The sequence below is a fragment of the Paramormyrops kingsleyae genome, chromosome 13, assembly GCF_048594095.1.
Source record: "Paramormyrops kingsleyae isolate MSU_618 chromosome 13, PKINGS_0.4, whole genome shotgun sequence".
NCBI lineage: Eukaryota > Metazoa > Chordata > Actinopteri > Osteoglossiformes > Mormyridae > Paramormyrops > Paramormyrops kingsleyae.
This window is the reverse complement of record NC_132809.1, coordinates 5,280,703-5,305,487: the sequence shown is the minus strand read 5'-3', so window position 1 is coordinate 5,305,487 and position 24,785 is coordinate 5,280,703. Positions and strand designations below refer to the sequence as shown.

The 24,785-nt window shown below is 44.7% G+C and overlaps 1 long non-coding RNA gene across 1 annotated transcript; it reads right to left on the bottom strand.

Annotated features, from left to right (window-relative positions):
- Positions 1-16,462: 16,462 nt before the first annotated feature.
- LOC140578141 (uncharacterized) lies at positions 16,463-23,961 on the bottom strand. Its single transcript, XR_011982153.1, has 2 exons — positions 23,362-23,961; positions 16,463-17,907 (listed from the first exon to the last, which is right to left on the bottom strand). It is a non-coding gene; the product is annotated as an uncharacterized lncRNA (long non-coding RNA).
- Positions 23,962-24,785: the final 824 nt, after the last annotated feature.

Below are 24,785 nucleotides of genomic sequence, written 5' to 3'. Positions count from 1 at the left end.
CAATTCTAATTTTGCTTTACGTATTTTGTTCAGTATTTCCTGTTCCTGGGATGATACATAGGCTTCTTCTAAGGATTTGATGGTTTCTTCTAATTCGTGAATACACTTGTTTTCTCTTTTCTTTTTATGTGATGAAAATGAGATTATTTTACCTCTTATCACAGCTTTGCCTGCTTCCCAGAGAACAGATGCTGATGTTTCAGGCAGGTCATTATAGTCTAAATATAAAGCCCACTCTTTTTTTAAATAGCTAATAAAATCTCCATCTTTAAGCAATGATGTATTAAATCTCCAGTTTCTAACTGGTGGAATGGCCTTCTTATTTATTAGGGTTATAGATACAGGAGCATGATCGCTGACAGCTATAGGGTGTATCTCAGTGTCTGAAATGTCACTCAGCAGTGAGCTGCTGACTAGGAAATAATCCAGACGGGAGTACGAGTGATGGACGTGTGAGAAGAAAGTACATTCCCTACGGTTGGGGTGAAGAGAACGCCATGTATCGCAAAGTCCGTAGTCGCTCATGTACTGCTTAACTATATTTATGGATTCACAATTGCTCTGAGCAGCTGTACTGAGCCTTTCCATTTCTTTATTTAGTGCGAAGTTGAGGTCGCCCCCAAGAACAAGTGCGCTATCTAGGTGTTCAGAGAGTGTGGTAAAGAAAACATGGAAGAATGAAGGGTTATCAACATTTGGACCATGTATACTAACAATACATAACTTTTTGTTAAGTATAGATAATTTAATGATTATAAATCTACCCTCTGGATCTATAATTGTGTTGAGTACTGTGAAATAAACATTTTTATGTATTAAAATTGCTACTCCCCTTTGCCTAGAGTTATAACAGGCTGAGAACACATTAGGAAACTCAGGTGTTTTAAGTTAATCTGTAGCTGTGGCAGGTCTATGAGTCTCTTGTAATAAAACAACGTCTGGGACGCGAGTTACAAAGAACCTGGACTCTTTCAAAGCAAATTTGAAGACTTTTTTATTTAGGAAAGCATACAACTGCTAAGATGTCATATTTAGTAGTAGTGATATTATTTTGATTTTATGGATATTTTTAACTTTGTTGTTTTTAATGTGGCACTTTGAGATTTTGTTAATGAAAAGTGCGTTATAAATAAAATGTATTATTATTATTATTATTATTGTAGTTTTTTTAAGCTGGCTAAATATTTTTAACCTCTTCTCTCTGGAGCCAGCTCCATGCACATTCCATGAGACAAACCTTAGTGTGCCCACAGACGTGTGTGTGTAGCTAATATTGCACGTGCAAATGAGTTAGATATGAGTGAGTGTGTGAGCACTTGTGAGTGTGTGTATCCTATATGTCTGTGTGCACTATGAGGTTAGAGTGGTTGTGGTGATGCTGAGTACATATGTACATGGTCGTGCCGTGCAGATGTGTAAAAATCGAGGGTGTTGTGTGTGACTGAGTAGAAATTTAAAGCAGGTGATCGGTGCAGGGAAAGCAGGTAGAAGTGAAAAAGACATACAAAGGGGCATGCGGGTAAGGGTATTAGTTAGAAACAGAGAAACGAAAACATTGTTAGCACTGTAGCGCTGCGGAGACTGACGGTAGTGTATTTGTTATGACATAACATTAAATTAGCGAATTAACATGTATAAGCTAGATTTATGTTAATGGAAGAGGATTAGAGAAAAGAAGAAAAATATAACAGGTTCTTATCTGGAGTGGCGTTAATATAACCAGGGAGTAGTGTTAGGGTCACGGTAGAGCTGCCCATCCACGTAGAGCCGGTCCACGGCGATGACAGCTCGGGAGCCCTTCTGAATGGAGCTGCGTCGGATTGGGAACAGAACTTTGCGTCGCTCCAGGATCTCTTTGGGGAACTGGTCGTTTACGCCAAAGTCCGTTCCTTTCAGCTCCCTGCCACGACTCTTCACCTGCTGCTTCTGCTTGAAATTTCCGAATTTAGCCACAATAGGACGCGGTCTCAGGGTACCAGGCCTCTTAGCTCCCAGCCGATGGACTCTTTCAAAGCAGATGTTTTCCACAGTGTCCTCTGGAAGCTTCAGGTGGGTCTTGATAAATGTTTTAACAGTAACTTCTGTGTCCTCTTCAGCAGATTCCGGGATACCTGAAAACACCAGGTTATCTCTCATGCTACGGGCTTGGGAGATTGATGACAGTCTCTTTTATTTTTTTATTTTCTTCTTTTAGATTGGCATTTCCGGGCCGTCTATGACACCCTACCAACCCCTGTGAACCTGCACAGATGGGGCATGAGAGACGACCCAATGTGCAGGCTCTGCGGCAAAAATGGGACCATGGCACACATCCTGTCAGGATGCACGATCGCTCTATCCCAAGGCAGATAAAGGTGGCGCCACGATAAAGTGCTAGCCATGCTCGCTGATTTTCTATAGCAGGCAAGAACCCATAAATGCCAACCCACAGGCAGGCCACCACCTGCCATCACATTTGTCAAGGAGGGAACAAAGCCGGCAAGGGCCACTAGCATCAGGGCAAGTGTTCTGCAGTCAGCACAAGTGTGGGAGCTAAGGGTAGACCTGAAGAGAAGGCTCCAGTTCCCGGATGTCATTCACACAACCTTCCGGCCAGAAGCAGTCCTGTTCTCCACTAAAGGGAAAAAGATTATTATTGTGGAGCTCACTGTGCCATGGGAGTAGGGATGTGAAGAGGCATTCGAGAGTAAATCTGAGTGCTATAGAGATCTGGTTCAGGACTACAGGGGCAAAGGATGGCGGACATGGTTGTACCCGATTGAGGTAGGGTGCAGAGGTTTCCCAGCCCAATCAGCCTGGAAGTTGCTGACAGCGGTAGGACTGACAGGACGTGAGAGGAAGGAGGCTGTACGAAGACTGGGGGAGGCGGCAGAGTATGGATATGGAGTAGGAGGGAGGAGGCAAGCTGGCAGCCAGGAGGGAGTGAGTAGTAGCTGGCCACCACTGCTGACCCACCAGCAGGAGGGTGTTATGGTTAAGGGTCGAAACACCCAGTGAGTACTGGTAACTATCTGACAACACAACCTCTTGGCTAAAGGCTGCAGTCATTATGGAATGATGAAGAAGAGAGGCATCACAAGATGTACGTAGACACCCATCAGGTAATGGATATTACACAAGCAAAGGGAAGAATTGGACCATTACAGGCTGACAGGTTAAACATATCTACAATCTACATCAACAGAATCATCTTACAGAATTAAATCATCCCCAATTTCAGAGTAAAGCCAGAAACTTGACTAATTTATAATTTACTCATGGGGATAGTTATTAACACACTGATCTCAAATTCAATACATTTATTTTAACCTATTTCTCTTGGAGGGAATTTTGTTTTGTACTTATTTAACTTAACAACATTCTGTTACAATGGTAATGTAATGTAATGTCAGACAAGTCAAGCCAGATGCAGTTAACTGTTAGCCTTTGGAAAATAAAATATACAATCTGTAAAAAAGAAAAAAGCAATGAGCATTGTGTAATATTTGCTATTGCATTCCAAGAAGACAATCAAAATTCCAGTACTCTGACAGAAATAATGAATATTCAATACATTCAAAGCAGGTAATCCCCAGAGAGGATTTTTTTCCTTGTGTCTTATTATTTTTATATATATATATATATACTCAGCAAAAAAAGAAACGTCCCTTTTTCAGGACTGTGTATTTCAACAATAATGTTGTAAAAATCCAAATAACTTTACAGATCTTCATTGTAAAGGGTTTAAACAATGTTTTCCATGCATGTTCAATTAACCATAATTTTTTTTTTTTAATGTGTCCTGTCTGGCAGCTTTAGCAAGCAGAATAATGGTCTGAATGCACTGTGTGTCAGACATATTTGCTTTGCCATGAGGGGCTCTATAAACTCTGTATAGGCCCTTCATGTTGGTCGATTTCTTTTTATTTGTATATTTATTGTATTTTATTTTTAACACATGTAAAATATTCCAGTTGCCGAGCTGTCCGGAAGGGAGTGATAGTGAAGAAAAGGGGTAGGGAGAGAGATTAAAAAGGAGGTGATAGAGGAGAAAAAAAAAAAAAACACAAACAAAGGGGGAGACAACAGTGGGAGAGAGGCTAAGAAAGACAAGAGTAACGTAAAAAGCAAGGAAAATCAAGGCAAGGAAAAAAAAAAAAAAAACAGCATTTGAAATACAACCAAAAATGGACGAATACAAAGACACAACCAGAATTAAAGAAAATAAAACAGATACACAGACATCCAAAATCGTTGCATGTGCTTGGAGAGGAGCGTGGAAGTGGGTTTGCATGTGTGTTCTTCTGTGTGGGGGTACAACAACAACAAACAAATTTATTTTTGTATAGCGCATTATCACAACATTACATTGTCCCAAAGCGCTTTACAGCATCCCCACCCAAAGCCCCCAGTGAGTAAGCCATAGGCGACAGTGGCAAGGAAAAACTCCCTAGAAGGAAGAAACCTTGGGAGGGACCAGACTCAAAGGGGGAGCCCATCCTCCAGGGGCCGGCAGGGAGAGTCAAATACAGTGTAGTCTGAAACACAAACGCAGAGTAGGGGGGAGATGACAAGCCGGTGCCAACACTTCCTCCAATCGCCAGGCAGCCAGAAGGCAGGGAGCGGGTCGTACAAGGAAGATGACACTGGCAGAACGGCGAGCTGGATGCACGGTCGTCATTGGCAGTGGCGACGTCACATGTTGCAGGGTGTGCTGGACATCTTGATAGATTGAAGGCTCCAGGTAGCACCACCCAGGAGAAGGTGGTGGAAATAAATGCAATTAGTCAAAGTAAGGGAGACTATAGGCAGTGCTAAAAGTTAGATGAGTGCAATATGAAGTGCAATGCTCCGGCAGATATGGCTATGGCAGCATAAGTAGGAGGGAGAGGCAGGTGGGAATGCAGGCATGGGGAGTCCCTGAAATGTCAGCACTCCAATCCCACAAGCAATTGTGAAGCTAGAGTGACAGCACTGTCAATTCAGTTTATCCAAAGCCAATGGCACCGATCCCCACCCAGCTCTACACCTCACACTATAGGTTTAACTGGGAGTGAGAAGCTAGCTAGAACTAGTGTCCCTATAAGCTAAACTAAAAAGGTGTGTTTTTAGTCTAGACTTGAACATTGAAAGTGAGCCTGAAACCCGCACATCCGGTGGAAGACCGTTCCACAGCTGAGGAGCTCTATAGGAGAAAGCTCTGCAGCCTGCCGTAGATCTTTCTACCCTAGGTACTAACAGATATCCCGCACCTTGAGATCGAAGCAAGCGTGGGGGATTGTATGTGGTCAGCAGATTATTAAGGTAGTCTGGTGCAAGGCCATTCAGTGCTTTATAGGTTAACAGCAGTATTTTATAGTCAATCCGAGACTTAACTGGTAACCAATGAAGGGAGGATAAGACTGGTGTGATGTGATCAAATTTTTTAGTGTTTGTGAGAACCCTGGCTGCTGCATTTTGTACCAGCTGAAGTTTATTTAAGGAACCAGACGGGCAACCAGAAAGGAGGGCATTACAGTAGTCTAGTCTGGTAGTTACGAAGGCATGTATTAATTTTTCTGCATCACGAAGTGAGAGCATCTTACGAAGCTTGGCTATGTTTCGTAGATGATAAAACGCAGTTCTAGTTATACTTCTTATGTGAGCATCAAAACATAAATCTGAATCTACTAGAAGACCAAGATTTCTAACCACTGTGTTAGGTTGTGTAGGAAGGCCACTAATGCTGAGGTGGTGAAACTTATTTCTTGCAGCCTTGGGACCAATCACCAGTACTTCTGTTTTTTCTGTGTTTAACATTAGAAAATTTTTTGCCATCCAGCACCGAATATCTAACAGACAATCTTCTAACCGAGATAGGAGTGATGTATCATCAGGGTTAACAGATATATATAACTGTGTATCATCTGCATAACAATGAAACCCAACACCATGTTTTCTAATAATGTTACCAAGCGGTAGCATGTATAGTGTAAACAGTAGTGGGCCCAGTACTGATCCCTGTGGGACACCGTATGTGACTTTGGTGGCCTTGGATGATTCGTTGTTCACATGTGCATACTGATAGCGATCAGTTAAATATGAGCGGAACCAAGAGAGTGCTGTCCCTGTAATGCCAACTACACCTTCTAACCGGTCCAAGAGGATATTATGGTCCACAGTATCAAATGCTGCAGTTAAATCTAGTAATACCAACAGCGATATCAAGCCACGGTCAGAAGCCATAAGTAAATCATTCATTACTTTGACTAGAGCAGTTTCTGTGCTATGGTTTGGTCTAAAGCCAGACTGATATAATTCATTAGTATTATTTTTTTGTAGGAAAGTATACAACTGACGAACTACAACCTTTTCCATGATCTTTGAAATGAAAGGAAGATTTGAGATTGGTCTATAGTTTCCTAAAACACTAGGGTCAAGATTTGGTTTCTTTAGAACGGGTCTAATAACAGCCAATTTAAAAGGTTTAGGAACATATCCAAGCTTAAGAGAAGAGTTTAACACATTTAACAGGGTATTGCTAATCTGTGGTGCGATTTCCTTGAAAAATTTTGTAGGAATTGGGTCTATGAGGCTTGTAGAGGATTTACAGGAGGAAATTAAGCTCAGGAGTTCTGGGTGTTTTATAGGAATGAAAGATTCAAAAGTCTCATTATTGATAGGCATAAGACTAGCAGGAGTCTGGCAGTCATAGGTAGCTAAGGATGTGCACTGGATGGTCTGTCTAATCTTAGTTATTTTACCATTAAAGAATGTAATAAAGTCATTACTCTTAAGAGATTGTGGGACTTGCGAGTTTAATGGAGAATTCTGTGTTAACCTAGCCACGGATTCAAATAGGAATTTTGAATTGTTTTTGTTCCCGTCTATTAATCTGGAGAGATACACAGACCTAGCAGTCACTAGTGCTTGTCTGTATTTAGACAGGCTCTCTTTCCATGCAGATTTGAAAACTTCTAGTTTAGTTGTGCGCCATTTGCGCTCTAGCTTGCGTGATGCCTGTTTGAGTTCACGTGTATAATCAGAGTACCAGGGGGCAGGTTTCTTATCTCTATGGTTTATTTTCTTAAGTGGAGCTACAAGATCTAGTGTGCTACGAAGGGATTTATCCATGTTTGCAGTCGCCTGTTCAAGTTCATTTATACACGATACTTCAGATGTAAGGCTGAAGGACTGTGGAAGTTGTTTCATAAATGTTGTTGTAGTTAGTGAGGCAATGGAACGTCTGATTCTGTACTTTGGAGCTGCGGTCAACGGGAGGCTATACTGGATTTCAAACGTTAACAAGTAATGATCAGAGAGAAGGGGACTCTGAGGCATAATAGATACATGTTCCACCAAGATGCCATGACTAATAATCAAATCAAGGGTATGGTTACAGGCATGAGTAGGCCCGACTACATTCTGACATACACCTAGAGAGTCAAGAATAGCTGTAAACGCTATTTTTAAAGGATCACTATCTTTCTCCATATGAATGTTAAAATCACCCACAATAACAGCTTTGTCAGTACTGACCACCAGGTTAGTTAAAAAATCAGCGAACTCCTTAAGAAAATTACTGTACGGCCCAGGTGGTCTATAAACAATAACAATGGTGATTTGGGGTGAAGAGCAAGAAAGAGATGAGCCAGCAAGACTAAGAACAAGAGTTTCAAATGTGCTGAAACTAAGACCACATTTCTCAGTCACTCCTAGGCTGGATTGAAAAATTGCAGCAACACCACCACCTTTGCGATTTGGTCGAGGGTTATGCTTGTAACTGTATTCAGCTGGAGTAGATTCATTCAGTGCCATGAATTCATTTGGTTTAAGCCAGGTCTCCGTGAGGCATATGGCACCAAGACTAAAATCAGTAATTATTTCATTTATTAATAGTGCCTTAGGAGCCAGTGATCTTACATTCATAAGTCCAAGTTTAAGTTTAAGCCCTGCATCACAGCTGTTTTCTAGTAACGGATTCATTGTAATTTTTATTAAGTTATTATGGCACACACTACGGTGGAATCGGCTTCCATGATTAAAAACGCGGGGAACAGACACAGTCTCAATAAAATGAACCCTAGGTGACGACTCTAGGCGACTAGCAGGCGGTCGGTTATGCCGGTTTGCCTGCCGCCTGGGCTTGGCTCTAGTTAGTCAGCGATTTGTCTGGAGACTATGAGCTATGCTTTTAGACAAGAGGTCAGCACCAGCCCGCGAGGGGTGAATACCGTCCCTCTTCAAAAGCCCAGGCCTACCCCAAAACATCCGCCAGTTGTCAATATAACCCACACCATTTATCGGGCACCATTCCGACAGCCAGCGATGTAGCGACGATAATCTGCTGTACATTTCATCGCCACGTCTAGCAGGGATAGGGCCAGAGCACGTTACTGACACACACATCTTCTTCGCAAGGTTGCACACCTCTATAAAATTTGATTTCGTGATCTCCGATTGCCTCAATCGGACATCATTAGTGCCGACGTGGATAATAATGTTAGAGTATTTACGTTTACTTTTAGCCAGCACTTTTAAGTTTGCCGAGATGTCGGTCGCTCTGGCACCAGGGAGACAATTAACTATGGTCGCTGGAGTCGCTACTCTCACGTTTCTTAGAATAGAGTCGCCTATTACTAGAGCACTTTCAACAGGTGTCTCAGCGGGAGTTTCACTGAGTGGGGAGAACCTGTTGGAAACGCGAATGGGCGAATGGTGCCGGTGTGAATTTTGGTTGGATTTACGACTATGCCGCCGGGTCGTCACCCACTCGCCTTGCTGCGTAGGCTCTGCTGCCGGAGCGGGGGGAGACTGAATACCTATGGCGGACGTATCCGGAGCCGCTAACACTGAATCAATAAAACTCTCCGTTTCCTGAATGTCCCGTAACGTCCGGATACGTCCCTCTAAAACTACAATCTTCTCCGTCAGCCTAGCTACTAACTGACACTTCTCACAGGTAAACGTACCGCTAATAACCGGAGAAGAATAACTAAACATATTGCACTCAGAACACGGAACAGGAGACATGATGTTGTACTTACGTGAAACGGTAAGTTCTAAAGCTGGAAGCACCTTTTTGATTGAATGGAGATCGTGGGTCGGTGCTTGCGAAGGTGATTAATCCGTAGGGGTTTGGAGAATTATCAGAAGACTATTAAGCTTGTAAGGATTTTTATTTTTTCCGATGACTTAATTCTACGTGTGTTGGGTGCGTGTGAATTTCTCCATGGAATGTACTTGATAGCAAGGGTGGGGGGCCGCAACCCCACCCCACAAGAGCCAGAGGCCAGCGGAGACAGGCCCAGGAGACCCAAGGCGTCCATAGCCCCCCAAGAGCACAGAGGAGCCAAGGCCCCACGCTCCCACGACAGCCGCGTCCCCACCCCAGCAGGAGGAGGAGGGGGGAGACCCCAGGCGCAGCCCCCCGCAGCCAAAAGGGCACGAGCCCCAGAGAACCAGAGGCAACAGGCAGCCGACCCCGCGAGGGGGACGGCCGCTCCCGCACGGGCCAGAGCCAGGGCCCCAGGACCCCAGGCGGCCGGGAGCCGACCGGCCCCCGGTAGAGAGCCCCACCCACGCCGGAGAGGCCCGAGCCCCCCCCAGGCCACCGCCCGGGGAGGAGGGCCAGCAACCATGCCAAGGAGGCAGCCGCGCCCAGGAAGGAGCAGCTAGCCCCGAACCCAGGCCCACACTGCCCACACAGACACCTCGCAGACACACCTCTCAGCCATACACATAGACCATACACCCACTCACACAACATACACAGACACATACACAGAGACAAATAGACATAAGCCCATCCACTCCGGACCTCCCTCCGCCATGCGGGGGAACGGACGCCACCCCCCAGCGCCAGCCGCAACCTCAGGGCACCGCCAGCCGGACGACCGCCCGAGTGCCCCCCCACCATCGCGGGCAGGGAGCGGGGGTGTAGGAAGACCCGCCCACTCTCCTCCCCCACGCACCTGTGTGAGAGGTGGAGTGGCGCGGCACATTCCCACCCCGAGATCCTACATGTGTGCGTGGCATGTTATGTGAGTGAGGGGGGAGAGGGGCTGGGATTCATGATACCAGGGGGGAGATCACTACCCCCTGGCAGAAGAGAGCCAGCTAACCAAGCTGGCTCATTAGGCACCCCAGCTCCCCACCGCGGCACGGGATGGAGCGGACCCGGGGGGCCCCCGGCGACATCACCCCGGAGCAGTGCCGACGGCAAGAGCTAGCCCCCACCCCCCCCCCACCCCGAAGGACAGCCCGTACTCAGTCACCCACTCATTCGACGACAAAAAGTGGCAGACCAGCCCTGGCTCGAGACATGCCACCCCCCAAACAGCGCAGGCCGGCCCCCCCAGACATGGACCATCCCACCCCCCTCGGCGGCGCCCCAGAGGGAGCACAGGCCAACCCCGCGCAGGAAGGCGCCCACCGAGGAAACGGCCAGGCCCCGGGCACCAGAGCCCCAGACCCCCACCCAGGCCCGCACCGAAGAGGCCAACCACCCATCCCAGGGCCAGCCCCCGCCACCACCGGCACTCCAGACCCCACACCCCATGACCGCCAGGCAGCACCCGCCCAAGGCCCACCCCACCACCACCAGCCAGGGTAGACACCCAGACATCACAGGACGGCAGCCACAGCCCCCCCAGCTCCAAGAGGCCACCAGTCGCCCATAGCCCGGGGGCCCAACCCCGCCACCCGCCAGAACCCCGAGGGGACGAGACCACAGCCAACCACCCCCCCTATGTAATGGAATTGGCCAGAATGGACCAGAGAGGATCCAATCTGCCCAATTGATTTTTTTGGAGGGAATTAGACATTCTCTCCAGACTTATGTGGTCTAGAATTAAATTTCTATACTGAGTAATACATAAATTATTTTTTGATTTCCAGTTCATGAAGATAGTTTTCTTTGCAATGCCTAAGGCATTAAGGATCATGTGTGCTTTATTTTCTTCCATATCTAATATACTTGCATCACCTAAAATGCACAATGTAGGTGAGGTTGGGATATAGCAATTAAACCAAATTGATAGATCCTCACAAATCCTTTGCCAGAACTTCTGAACTGGGGTGCAGTACCATATGGCATGCATGTAGTTCTCCACAAAGTCACCTGAGCAGTGGGTGCATAGGTTTGAGTGGATAAGGCCCATTTGGAACATCCTTTGTCCTGTATAATGAGTTCTATGCAGAGTTTTGTATTGTATAAGCTGTAAGTTCGGGTTTTTAGTCATTTTGAAGGTGTTTAAACATATTTTTTATTCCAAAAGTTTTCATCTGAATCGATGGATAGATCTTGCTCCCATTTTGAGATTGGAAGGGAAATTGAGTCATCCATTTTTGACAATAATTTATACATTTTTGACAGTAATTTGGGGCTAGAAAGATTTAAAAATTCTAGCACACATGGAGGTATTTCCCGGTTAAACTTTTTAAGATTGAACCTAGCCTGAATAATGGACTTCAGTTGCTGGTACTCAAGAAATTTACTGTTGCTAATTCCGTATTTTGAGACTAGTTCGTCAAATGAAATAAATTTCCTGTTTTGAATAACATGTTCAAGATTTCTAATCCCTTTATCATGCCATAAGGGAAAGTTCAATGTTATCTTTTTTTGGCAAATATCTGGATTGTTCCAAATGGGTGTCAATTCACAAGGGATAAGTGGAGACCTTGTAATTTTTAAAAATTCCCACCAGGCTATTAATGAGGTGCTAATACTAAGGCTCTTAAAACATTTACAGTGCTTAATGGTAGGACTTATAAAAGGCAAATCAGACAATTTTACTTCTCCACAGATTGCTTGTTCTAAGTCCAGCCATGGACTATCTGCCGGGCTTGATTTGATCCAATTTGATATATACTGCAGTCTGTTGGCTAAGAAGTAGTGATAGAAACTTGGTAGTTCTAGACCACCATTACCTTTGGCTTTTTGCAGAGTTTTTAAGCTTATTCGTGATGGTTTGTTCTTCCATAAAAATGACGAGATGCTTGAGTCTAGTGATTTAAACCAAGCCATAGTGGGTTTATTAGGGATCATTGAGAACAAGTAATTGATTTTAGGCAGGACCATCATTTTAATGGTGGCAACTCTTCCAATAAGAGATATAGGTAGAGATTTCCACCGCACTTCCACCTTTTTTAACAAAGGAATATGATTCATCTGTACTAGATCTGAAAGCCTGGTGGAAAAATTTATGCCTAAGTATCTAAGGTTGCCTGATTGTAAAGGAGTAGTAGTTGTGTTTTGGAAACTGTTGATTTGCTCCAGTTGACGGAGTAGTCTGATATAGATGAGAACTGATCTATAAGTGATACTGTCTTCAGAAGAGAGGTTGATGAATTCCTAAGAAAAAGTAAAACGTCATCTGCATAAAGGCTTATCTTATGGTCTGGTTTTTCTGTTTGAATTCCTTTAATATCTACATTTTGTCTAATTGCTGCTGCTAGTGGCTCAATGAAGATAACAAAAAGCGAGGGAGAGAGTGGGCAGCCCTGCCTGGTGCCCCTCTGCAAACGGAAGCTTTGGGAAATGAATTTGTTTGTCCTAACACATGCATTTGGGGAGCAGTATAGTGTTTTAATCCAGTTTATGAAGGATGACCCAAATCCAAATTTGTGTAGAACTGCAAATAGAAATTTCCAGTTGACTCTGTCAAATGCTTTCTCCGCATCTAGAGAGATAACTGTGGTTTCTAATTTGTTAATGGAGCAGTAGTCTATAACATTTATTAATCTACGTGTATTATTGGCTGAGTGTCTACCCTTGATAAAACCTGTTTGGTCGGGATGTATAAGGAATGGCGTAACTTTTTCTAATCTTTTGGCAAGAGCTTTGCAAATTATTTTAAGATCTACGTTTATCAGTGAGATTGGGCGGTAGCTGGATGTTAGTGTTGGGTCTTTACCAGGCTTTAGAAGCAGGCTGATGTTGGCAGAGTTCATGTTTGAAGATAGCGACCGATCGTTCTGAATTTGAGTAACCATTCTGATAAAAACGGGTGCTAGCGCTGGCCAAAATACCTTGTAGAATTCTGTTGGGAAACAACAACAACAACAACAAGAAATTTATTTTTGTATAGCGCATTATCACAACATTACATTGTCCCAAAGCGCTTTACAGCATCCCCACCCAAAGCCCCCAGTGAGTAAGCCATAGGCGACAGTGGCAAGGAAAAACTCCCTAGAAGGAAGAAACCTTGGGAGGGACCAGACTCAAAGGGGGAGCCCATCCTCCAGGGGCCGGCAGGGAGAGTCAAATACAGTTTAGTCTGAAACACAAACGGGGAGCAGGGGGGAGATGACAAGCCGGTGCCAACACGTCCTCCAATCGCCAGGCAGCCAGAAGGCAGGGAGCGGGTCATACAAGGAAGGTGACACTGGCAGAACGGCGAGCTGGATGCACGGTCGTCATTGGCAGTGGCGACGTCACATGTTGCAGGGTGTGCTGGACATCTTGATAGATTGAAGGCTCCAGGTAGCACCACCCAGGAGAAGGTGGTGGAAATAAATGCAATTAGTCAAAGTAAGGGAGACTATAGGCAGTGCTAAAAGTTAGATGAGTGCAATATGAAGTGCAATGCTCCGGCAGATATGGCTATGGCAGCATAAGTAGGAGGGAGAGGCAGGTGGGAATGCAGGCATGGGGAGTCCCTGAAATGTCAGCACTCCAATCCCACAAGCAATTGTGAAGCTAGAGTGACAGCACTGTCAATTCAGTTTATCCAAAGCCAATGGCACCGATCCCCACCCAGCTCTACACCTCACACTATAGGTTTAACTGGGAGTGAGAAGCTAGCTAGAGCTAGAACTAGTGTCCCTATAAGCTAAACTAAATAGGTGTGTTTTTAGTCTAGACTTGAATATTGAAAGTGAGCCTGAAACCCGCACATCCGGTGGAAGACCGTTCCACAGCTGAGGAGCTCTATAGGAGAAAGCTCTGCAGCCTGCCGTAGATCTTTCTACCCTAGGTACTAACAGATATCCCGCACCTTGAGATCGAAGCAAGCGTGGGGGATTGTATGTGGTCAGCAGATTATTAAGGTAGTCTGGTGCAAGGCCATTCAGTGCTTTATAGGTTAACAGCAGTATTTTATAGTCAATCCGAGACTTAACTGGTAACCAATGAAGGGAGGATAAGACTGGTGTGATGTGATCAAATTTTTTAGTGTTTGTGAGAACTCTGGCTGCCGCATTTTGTACCAGCTGAAGTTTATTTAAGGAACCAGACGGGCAACCAGAAAGGAGGGCATTACAGTAGTCTAGTCTGGTAGTTACGAAGGCATGTATTAATTTTTCTGCATCACGAAGTGAGAGCATCTTACGAAGCTTGGCTATGTTTCGTAGATGATAAAACGCAGTTCTAGTAATACTTCTTATGTGAGCATCAAAACACTGTGATAGGTTGTGTAGGAAGGCCACTAATGCTGAGGTGGTGAAACTTATTTCTTGCAGCCTTGGGACCAATCACCAGTACTTCTGTTTTTTCTGTGTTTAACATTAGAAAATTTTTTGCCATCCAGCACCGAATATCTAACAGACAATCTTCTAACCGAGATAGGAGTGATGTATCATCAGGGTTAACAGATATATATAACTGTGTATCATCTGCATAACAATGAAACCCAACACCATGTTTTCTAATAATGTTACCAAGCGGTAGCATGTATAGTGTAAACAGTAGTGGGCCCAGTACTGATCCCTGTGGGACACCGTATGTGACTTTGGTGGCCTTGGATGATTCGTTGTTCACATGTGCATACTGATAGCGATCAGTTAAATATGAGCGGAACCAAGAGAGTGCTGTCCCTGTAATGCCAACTACACCTTCTAACCGGTCCAAGAGGATATTATGGTCCACAGTATCAAATGCTGCAGTTAAATCTAGTAATACCAACAGCGATATCAAGCCACGGTCAGAAGCCATAAGTAAATCATTCATTACTTTGACTAGAGCAGTTTCTGTGCTATGGTTTGGTCTAAAGCCAGACTGATATAATTCATTAGTATTATTTTTTTGTAGGAAAGTATACAACTGACGAACTACAACCTTTTCCATGATCTTTGAAATGAAAGGAAGATTTGAGATTGGTCTATAGTTTCCTAAAACACTAGGGTCAAGATTTGGTTTCTTTAGAACGGGTCTAATAACAGCCAATTTAAAAGGTTTAGGAACATATCCAAGCTTAAGAGAAGAGTTTAACACATTTAACAGGGTATTGCTAATCTGTGGTGCGATTTCCTTGAAAAATTTTGTAGGAATTGGGTCTATGAGGCTTGTAGAGGATTTACAGGAGGAAATTAAGCTCAGGAGTTCTGGGTGTTTTATAGGAATGAAAGATTCAAAAGTCTCATTATTGATAGGCATAAGACTAGCAGGAGTCTGGCAGTCATAGGTAGCTAAGGATGTGCACTGGATGGTCTGTCTAATCTTAGTTATTTTACCATTAAAGAATGTAATAAAGTCATTACTCTTAAGAGATTGTGGGACTTGCGAGTTTAATGGAGAATTCTGTGTTAACCTAGCCACGGATTCAAATAGGAATTTTGAATTGTTTTTGTTCCCGTCTATAACCATCTGGACCTGGAGCTTTATTATTTGGTAGAAATTGTATGGCTTCATTGAATTCAGATATTGATAGAGTAGCGTCTAGAACCCTGATTTGTTCATCATTTAGTTTTGGCAGATTTATATTGCTAAGAAAATTGTTGATGTCATTATCAGATGGATTATTCTGTGATGAGTATAAAGCTTTATAAAATTCTTTAAATGATTTATTAATTTGTTTGGGATCATGAGTTACATTCCCGGTCGAGTCTTTAATAGAAGAGATTGTTGTTTTTTCTTTATTGAGTTTGAACTGATTAGCAAGGAATTTCCCAGATTTATTGCCTTGTTCAAAGTTTTCCAAATGCAATCTGTTTACCAGAAATTGTGTCTTCTTATTATTTAAATCATTAAATTCTAATTTTAGTTTTCTCAGGTTGGTAAGTATATGCTCCTGCGGCGAGGAAGAATATGCTGTTTCTAGCGATTTAATCTTCTGTTCTAATTCTGCTACATATGTTTTTTCTTTATTTTTTCTATGTGTACAGTAAGATATTATTTTTCCTCTCATTACTGCCTTTCCTGCTTCCCAGAGAATACATGGTGAGACTTCTGGTAGGTCATTGTTATCCAAATATGTTGCCCACTCATTTTTGAAATAATTAATAAAATCTTGTTCTTTAAGTAAGGATGTGTTGAATCTCCAGTTCCTACTTGGTGGTGTGACTCTTTCCTTTGCTAGCAAGAGAGACACCGGTGCGTGATCACTGATAACGATGGAGTGTATCTGGTTTTCTGTGATGTTCCTCATCATTGAGCTGCTAATTAGGAAGTGATCTAAGCGAGAGTGTGAGTAGTGTACTGGTGAGAAGAAGGTGTAAGCCCTGGAAGTGGGATGATGTGTGTTATGGAAATTTGGAGGTAGGAAGTAACAGATGAGTCCAATGGTTTAGCTTGGTTTCATTTATTGAGATATCTTTCTATGCGAGCTCGGGGAGACTCTCCACAGACAGTTCTGAGAAGTTCTCCAAATAGCAGACGCAGTTGCTTTCATTTTATACTGACAGACAAATGACCTTTCTCTGCAACCACAACCGGAAGACCCATGTCTGCTTTTGCACATTCTATGCTCAGGACAAGCTTTTCGTCTAGCACAAGCATCTTATATTTACCATATATAGAATAAAAATTCATCTCTTGTCTAGCTTAACATGGGTAAGGTCTAAAACCCCTCCCCAGTCTCTTGCATCTGTTTCTTCTATCATAGCAACCTTATTTTGCAGCCTAACTTCCTTAGTAACCATCAGACATCATGCTTGGTGGTAATTTTCCACTACATTCCCCCCTTTGATACAAAATCATTCTTGTATCACACACTGACGTCATCCTCGTCCGAGGAGTAAGGGTTCCCAGGAGCAGTCCATTCCAGCTGGGCATGAGAGGCAGCAGAACGTGCTGTCTGCTGCTTCTTCCTCTGTGGTGGAACATCCTGCATAAGCCGTACCATCTGATGATGTGACGCCCGTTGATGAAATTGAGCCATAGTAGAACAACATGGTATACAGCATGGAACAAATAAGCACACACAGACAAGCAATAAAACAATAGGGAGAGCAGAGAGGATAATCAAGGTCCACTTCCCAAACCATGCCTGGAACACATTCAGGGGCCATGGCCATATGCCATTATCATGAGACTCCTGACTGTACAGCGCATGGGCGACCTCATGCATTTTGGCGATGGCCTGTGACAAATTTCCGTTGTCCTCGTCATTTGGGGGAATGTACATGCAGCAATGGTCCCCAACCATAGCGCAAACTCCTCCTTCCTTGGCTAGCAGTATGTCTAGGGCTAATCTATTTTGGGTGGTCATTAGTGAGGAATCAAGGTGCATACCAAACAATGGCCAGAAATGTTTTGTTGCATCACCGAGAAATTAGCAAATTGCCAATACGAATTCAGTTGAGGCATATGATACGTTTTTGTTCCTACACCCTTTTTATCATCTCTGCTTTCCGTTAGATTCACATGATTATACATATACCCTACATAAGCAATGATAGAACACAAAATTACAAAACCAATAATAATGCTTATAGCTGGGGCCCAATACCCCAATCTACGTCTCCAAATCATAGTCTTTCAGGAGGACTAAAGATCTCTTGCAGTGCGACTGATGGACCCAGGAGGAGATACCGTCGACCTTCACGGCGTTAGGTGTAGAGAGAAGGACTTGGTATGGTCCCCGCCACCTCGGTTGATGCCAATGCTTCCGGCGCAGGTCCTTGATCAGGATCCACTCTCCTGGTCCTATGGTCTCTGGCTGATTTGGCTCCGGTCCGACCTGAGCAGCCCTGATCTGGCTATGGATCCTCTTCAAGGAAATCTGTAAACTAGACACATAGGGTAGTAAATCGCCATCAACAGTTTCTAACGTGAGCGTGCCTCCCGGGTATGGGAGCGGCATTGGTCTCCCGGTGAGCACCTCAAATGGGGCTAACCCCGTTCCACTATGTGTTCTTCCCCTCATGGCCGTGAGAACAAGAGGTAAAGCAGTCACCCAGTCAAGTCCAGTTTCAGCACACAGTTTTGCCAATTTTACTTTAATTGTCTGGTTTGCTCTTTCCACTATTCCACCACTCTGCGGGTGGTAAGCACAGTAGTGCTTTAGATCAATCCCCAGCCACTGACCTAGGTGACGAATGACTTGATTTGCAAAATGGGAGCCATTATCCGTAGTTAATTTTCCTGGTACTCCCCACCTAGGTAGTATCTCCCGAAGGAGGTTCTTTGCAACTGACAGGGCATCTGCTCTGCGACATGGAAAAACTTCCGGCCACCTGGAGAATAGATCTATGATCACTAGACAGTACTTGTATCCCCTACATGGGGTGAGCTCAATGAAGTCCATTTGTAAATGCCGAAACGGACCTTCTGAAGGTTTCGTTACTGATTGTGTAACAGATACTGGCCTTCCAACATTGTGTTGGGCACACAGGCAGCATCTCTTTACGAATTCTTGGGCATAGGCGGAAAAACCTGGTGCAGCCCACCTTTTGGCCAGCATTTCTACCATGGCCGTTTTTGAAGCATGGTCTAATCCATGTGTCATTCGGGCTAGGCCCGGATATGCCGATTTTGGAATGAATGGTAACTGCGTCTCCCTCTGTCTCCATAGCCCATCTGGCCCTTTCACACCATCTTTCTTCCACTTACCCAGTTCCCCCTCTGTCACACCCGACTGGACATCAAGGAGGGTGTGAGTGTCATGTAATACCCGTGAAGGCATGAGCGCCACTGGGGCATCAGTGTGTAGGGCTGCCCTCTTAGCCCACCAATCGGCCCAGGAGTTACCAATGCTGACCGGGTCAGAGCACCCCGTGTGAGCCTTACACTTAACCACAGCAATGGAGTGAGGCAGTTGGATGGCAGAAAGGAGGTCTCGGACTAACTCATGGTGCTGTATTGGTTTACCTGTGCTGGTGAGGAAGCCCCTCTGTTTCCAGAGGGCTCCATGGTCATGGCATACCCCGAACGCATACCTGGAATCTGTGAATATCGTGACATCCTCACCTGCGAACTGGCGGCAGGCCTGGGCTAGGGCGAACAGCTCTGCAGCCTGTGCTGACCAGGTGGACGGTAACTTACCTCCAGACAGCAATTGGCCCTCTGACGCAACCACAGCGTAAGAGGTAGATGGGCTCCCATCAGGGAGCCTAAGGGAGCACCCATCCACAAAAATGAACCCAGAATTTGGCAATGGGTCTTCACCCAGGTCTGATCTAGGCTTAGCGAGGGATTGAGCAACCTCAACACAGTCATGAGGGGAACCTTCCATTTCAGTGGGAAGAAGTGTGGCCGGGTTTATTGTGGAACACCTTTGGAGGGTCACATTGGAGAGAGTAAGCAGGATGTTTTGGTAGTGAATCAGACGTGCAGTGGTAAGGTGAGATGTTTTAGCCTGCGTTATCAGGGCATGCACAGCATGCGAGGTGTGCACCACAAGGGGATGCATTTGGACTAAATCTGCAGACATGAGGACTGCCTCCGCAGTGGCTGCCACAGCTCTGAGGCAGGCTGGCAGAGAGCTGGCCACCGTGTCCAGACGTTTAGAATAATACGCAATGGGGCGCAACCTGTCACCATGAATCTGGCCAAGGACGGCGGTCATGAAACCATGCCATTCATCCACATACAATTGAAATGGCTTGGAAAAATTTGGTACTCCTAAAGCGGGCGCATCGCATAGCGCTTGTTTAAGGTCAGAGAACGCCGTCTCAGCCTTAGTCGTCCAGTCCAGTCTGTCATTAGGTCTAAGTCCTTGTCCCCCATGCATAAGGTCTAGTAAAGGTTGGGATCTTTCAGCAAAATCCTGGATCCAGGGACGGCAGTAGCCGACCATTCCCATCCATTTCATCAATTGCCTTTTAGTACTGTATCTGGGATGGGGGCCTTGCGAATCCCTTCCACCCGTTTTAGACCTAGGCGTCTGCCTAGGTGATTGAGGACATGTCCGAGATATTGAACCTCTTGTTTGACTAACTGCAGTTTTGCCTTTGAGGCTTTATGGCCATTTTGGGCTAGAAACAGCAACAGCGCTTTGGTATCTTGCTCACAACTCTGCCTAGTGGTGGAACACAACAGCAGGTCATCTACATATTGAATTAGGGTGCCCCCGCCCGGGGGCTTGAACCCCTCTAAGTTCTTTCCTAATTCTTGAGCATAAACGCTAGGTGACTCAGTGTACCCCTGGGGCATCACTGTCCACGTATAACGCTTGCCTCTAAAGGTGTGCGCAAACCAGTACTGTGAGTCTGGGTGAACAGGGATAGAGAAAAATGCATTTGCTAGATCAATAACAGAAAACCACTGAGCCTGAGGTGGTATGGATGATAGGATAGTTACTGGATTAGGAACAATAGGTGCACGGGGATGTATGGCGTCATTCACCCCCCCTCAGGTCCTGTACAAACCGCCAGGATCCATCTGCCTTCCTCACAGGCAGGATCGGAGAATTAACGGGGGAGTAGGGAATTTCCTTCAGAGCCCCCTTTTGTACCAGTTCTTGGTGCACCATGGTGATACCCTTCTCTGCCTCAGGTGAGAGTGGGTACTGAGCTTTTACTGGTCTGTGGTTGGACTTTGGCTGGACTTGCAGTGGTGCCGCGGTACAGATTCTCCCAAAGTCATTCTTGCCACTTGCCCATAGGGTTTCTGGTATCTCAGACAGCCACTCAGGTTCAGTTGGTGGGGCTGGTAGGTTCGTGGTCTGGCGATGTTCTTCAGAGAGGAACGCTTCTCTCCTGACATCTACTGTGAGGGAGATGGTATGTCTTTGAATGGTTCCATCAGTAGTAATACTTCGGCCATCCTCGACTTGAATCCAGTCTTGTCTCTCTTCACAGTCTTTGATCCATGGGCCTAGGTCTTTCCATTGGTGGGCGTCAGTTTTTCCCAGTGACACATGGGGCATATGATGATCGAAGATCCATGTACTTTGATCTTGGTTGAGCTGGACAGACATGCCGGCCATGGACGCGCTTACATACAGAAACTTCATTAACACGGTCTCAGGGGGTTTCTGTTCTTCCAGGAAGAACATCATCCATTCCCTTATCTCATGGTCGCAGTGTGAACTATAGAGAGCCGTGCAATGGAGGATGGGGGGTTGTTCAAGTGAGTGTGGCACCTTGTCTCGACCAATGGTGTTATCAGTGAGGACCCATGCGGCGTAGCATGGCTTGCTTTCTTGGGAGACATACAATCCAAGTGGGGGAGAGGTCAGGTGGACTCCCCTCTCGTCCAAATCAATTTTGCATTGCAGTTTACATAGTAGGTCTCTGCCTAAAAGGTTAACTGGACAGTGGTTATTCAACAGGAAGGCGTGATGGACAGGACCGGACCTTGTGGCAATGGATAACGGAACAGTCTCTAACAAGGTGTGGGGTAGGCCAGAGGACCCCACAACTGTCACATGATTTCCAGACTTAGGGACTCCAGGGAGGTCTGTGTCTTTCACTGTGGACTTGGTAGCTCCTGTGTCCACTAAGAAGACAACAGCATGATTGTCAATCTCGAGGGTTATCGTGGGGTCCTCCCTTGATGTCTCTGTGAGGGACAGAAACTGGCCGTTTCCTGGTCCCTCAGTCCCCTCGCCTCTTCATTGTGGGCCATCTGCACCCCACTGGGGTGGGGGCCCCTCCCACTTGGTTTGGGTCTGGCAGACTGTTGACCACCTCCTTCAGTTCACTTAGATCCCAGTTCCTCTGCACCTGTACCATCCCGTCGTCTCTGGGGTTTGGCATTTCCACCAAGGGGAACTGTCTTGGCACTCCAACAGGTGCCCTTTGCTCTTCAGTCGGAGGCTGTTGCATGCGTTGTTGAATACGCTCACTCCTTCGAGGAGGAGTATCTTCTTCATCTTCTGCCGAATCTGCAGCTCTTGTGGCTTGCGCTGGCGAGTATGCAGGGGGCGGATCCTGTCTCGCTGGTGGTGGCAGGATTTCCTGAGCAGGGGGAGCTGGCGGCGCTGAAGGGAGGGGTGGGTAGATGCAGCTGTCTTCCGCTTTCATTTTTTCGCACGACAGACGCACTGCCTTTGCCTCTATCTTCTTTCTCTTTTAACAACATATTCAGACTTTGTTGTGCTTGGACTGCCTTTGCTGTTTCCTCGCCTATTTTTTTTTCATGATTCCCTCATTCTTACGTCTCTCAGCCTCTATTTCGATCTGTCTTGCCACATTTTCCCACATTTCCAAACATCTCTGAAAAGTCCTTTCCAGTTCTTTCCTCTACTGCTTCCCTACATGTTTTACCCCGTAGTAAACCCTTATTTCCCTTATCACGTTTTCGCATTTCCCTTTCAAATGCTGTTTCACCTTCCGGATCATAAGCCGGATCAGGAGCCCAATTTGACTTGCTACTGCTATTTCCCATTTTGTCGCACCAGACTTTCAGTACTGATTTTTTTTTTTTTTTTTAAGATAGGTTACTTAACAAACATGCACAGAATATGTTAGACAAGCCAGTCTTCTTTGCATAAAGAAAAAGAGAAAAGGTAAACTTGTTTTCTTTGCAGGGAAAGAATATATATATATATATATATATATATATATATATATATATATATATATATTAAAATCGTCACACAGTAGAAAACTTCTATGCCTGTGTTATTTTGCAAAGCAAGTTCTTCATTGCAACAATGCAGACTTTTACAAAAGACTTATCACAAAACAATTATATTTGTATAATTTATGTATCCCAAATGCACATCCCAGTAACATAAATCTCAATTCGGGGTGCAGTTCTGATAATAGGGACAAAGCAGTCGTGGGGATAATCTACAGTACACGGAGGTCTTTGTCTCAGCCTCTCCGTTAAACTATATGTTTGCGGAACCTTTTACACCTTAATTTCTGCTTAATTATAATTTTATTTTTATTTATTTATTTTATTATTATTATTATTTTTTAATAATACTTATGAGCTCATTTATTTGATATTCTTAACTTGTCAGGTTTCTAATTTCACACTCGGCACACTCATCCAAACCACAAACCTTACACATTCATACCGTGCACGTTACATTCATACAATCTTATTTTATCTAGTTTGCAGACAAAACACATTTCACATCTCGCTGGACGTAATACAGATATTTTACGACTCTCTCAGTCGAAACTGGTTATTTTACGACTCTCCCAGTCGAACTTGGTTATTTTACGACTCTCCCAGTCGAACTTGGTTATTTTACGACTCTCCCAGTCGAACTTGGTTATTTTACGACTCTCCCAGTCGAACGTGAGGCCTTTACCTTCAGAAAGATACCGCAAAATTTGTCCTACCTTTTAGTCCGGTCGGAGTGACGGGGGACCGCAGGCCTCAGGAACTGTGATGGGTCAGGCTAAAATTCTCTGTCCTCGACTCCAGACGGGTACCTCGTCGTCCTTCTAGGACTCGCGTCCTTCTGAAGGTCCTGGCGGTCCCCGTGCAACCGAATCCCGGACGAGCCCCCAAGTCTGTTATGGAAATTTGGAGGTAGGAAGTAACAGATGAGTCCAATGGTTTAGCTTGGTTTCATTTATTGAGATATCTTTCTATGCGAGCTCGGGGAGACTCTCCACAGACAGTTCTGAGAAGTTCTCCAAATAGCAGACGCAGTTGCTTTCATTTTATACTGACAGACAAATGACCTTTCTCTGCAACCACAACCGGAAGACCCATGTCTGCTTTTGCACATTCTATGCTCAGGACAAGCTTTTCGTCTAGCACAAGCATCTTATATTTACCATATATAGAATAAAAATTCATCTCTTGTCTAGCTTAACATGGGTAAGGTCTAAAACCCCTCCCCAGTCTCTTGCATCTGTTTCTTCTATCATAGCAACCTTATTTTGCAGCCTAACTTCCTTAGTAACCATCAGACATCATGCTTGGTGGTAATTTTCCACTACATGTGACCGCCAGGCATCGCAAAGACCAAAATCATTCATGTATTGTCTAAGAGTATCTGCAGACTGCCAGTTCCGTTGACTCATGGCCGTGCTGAGCCTGTCAGTTTCTGGGTTCAATACCAAGTTGAAGTCTCCTCCTATTATAAGTGTGGAGTCCGAATGAACAGAAAGTGAAATGAAGAAAGTATGAAAAAAGGAGGGGTCATCAACATTTGGTCCATAAACACTAGCAATGCAGAAATCCATATTTTGAATAGATAAATTAAGTATAATAAATCTACCTTCTGTATCTGTTATACTGTAGTATTGTTAACAGTGAAGTGTATACTTTTATTAATCAATAGGGTTACGCCTCTTTGTTTTGAATTGTAGCAGGCTGAGTACATGTGAGGGTACTGTGGGAAGTATATGTTCAGATGTTTTGGCCATATGAGTCTCCTGAAGGAGGACAATGTCTGCCTGCAGATCTCTTAACCGATTTGCAATTTTTATCCTCTTTTCCCTGGAACCAATTCGACGTACATTCCATGTGACAAATTTCAGTGTGGTCATGTTTATATTAACTGTTAAGTTGTTTGACGTTCGCTAAAGGTGTGTGTGTGTGTGTTGTGCATGACCTGTATGTTTGTATCTGTCCTATGTGTCTGTGATGGACATGTATATATCTGGGTTTTATGTTTGTGTGTGTGTTGGTACTGAGTAAACATTGTGTCAGTATTAATGCTGTGTATTAAGCAAATGGCAAAATTTGAGATAATAGATAGATAACAGAAAAAGAAGAGAAAAGACATGGGAAGATATTTACGTGAACTAAA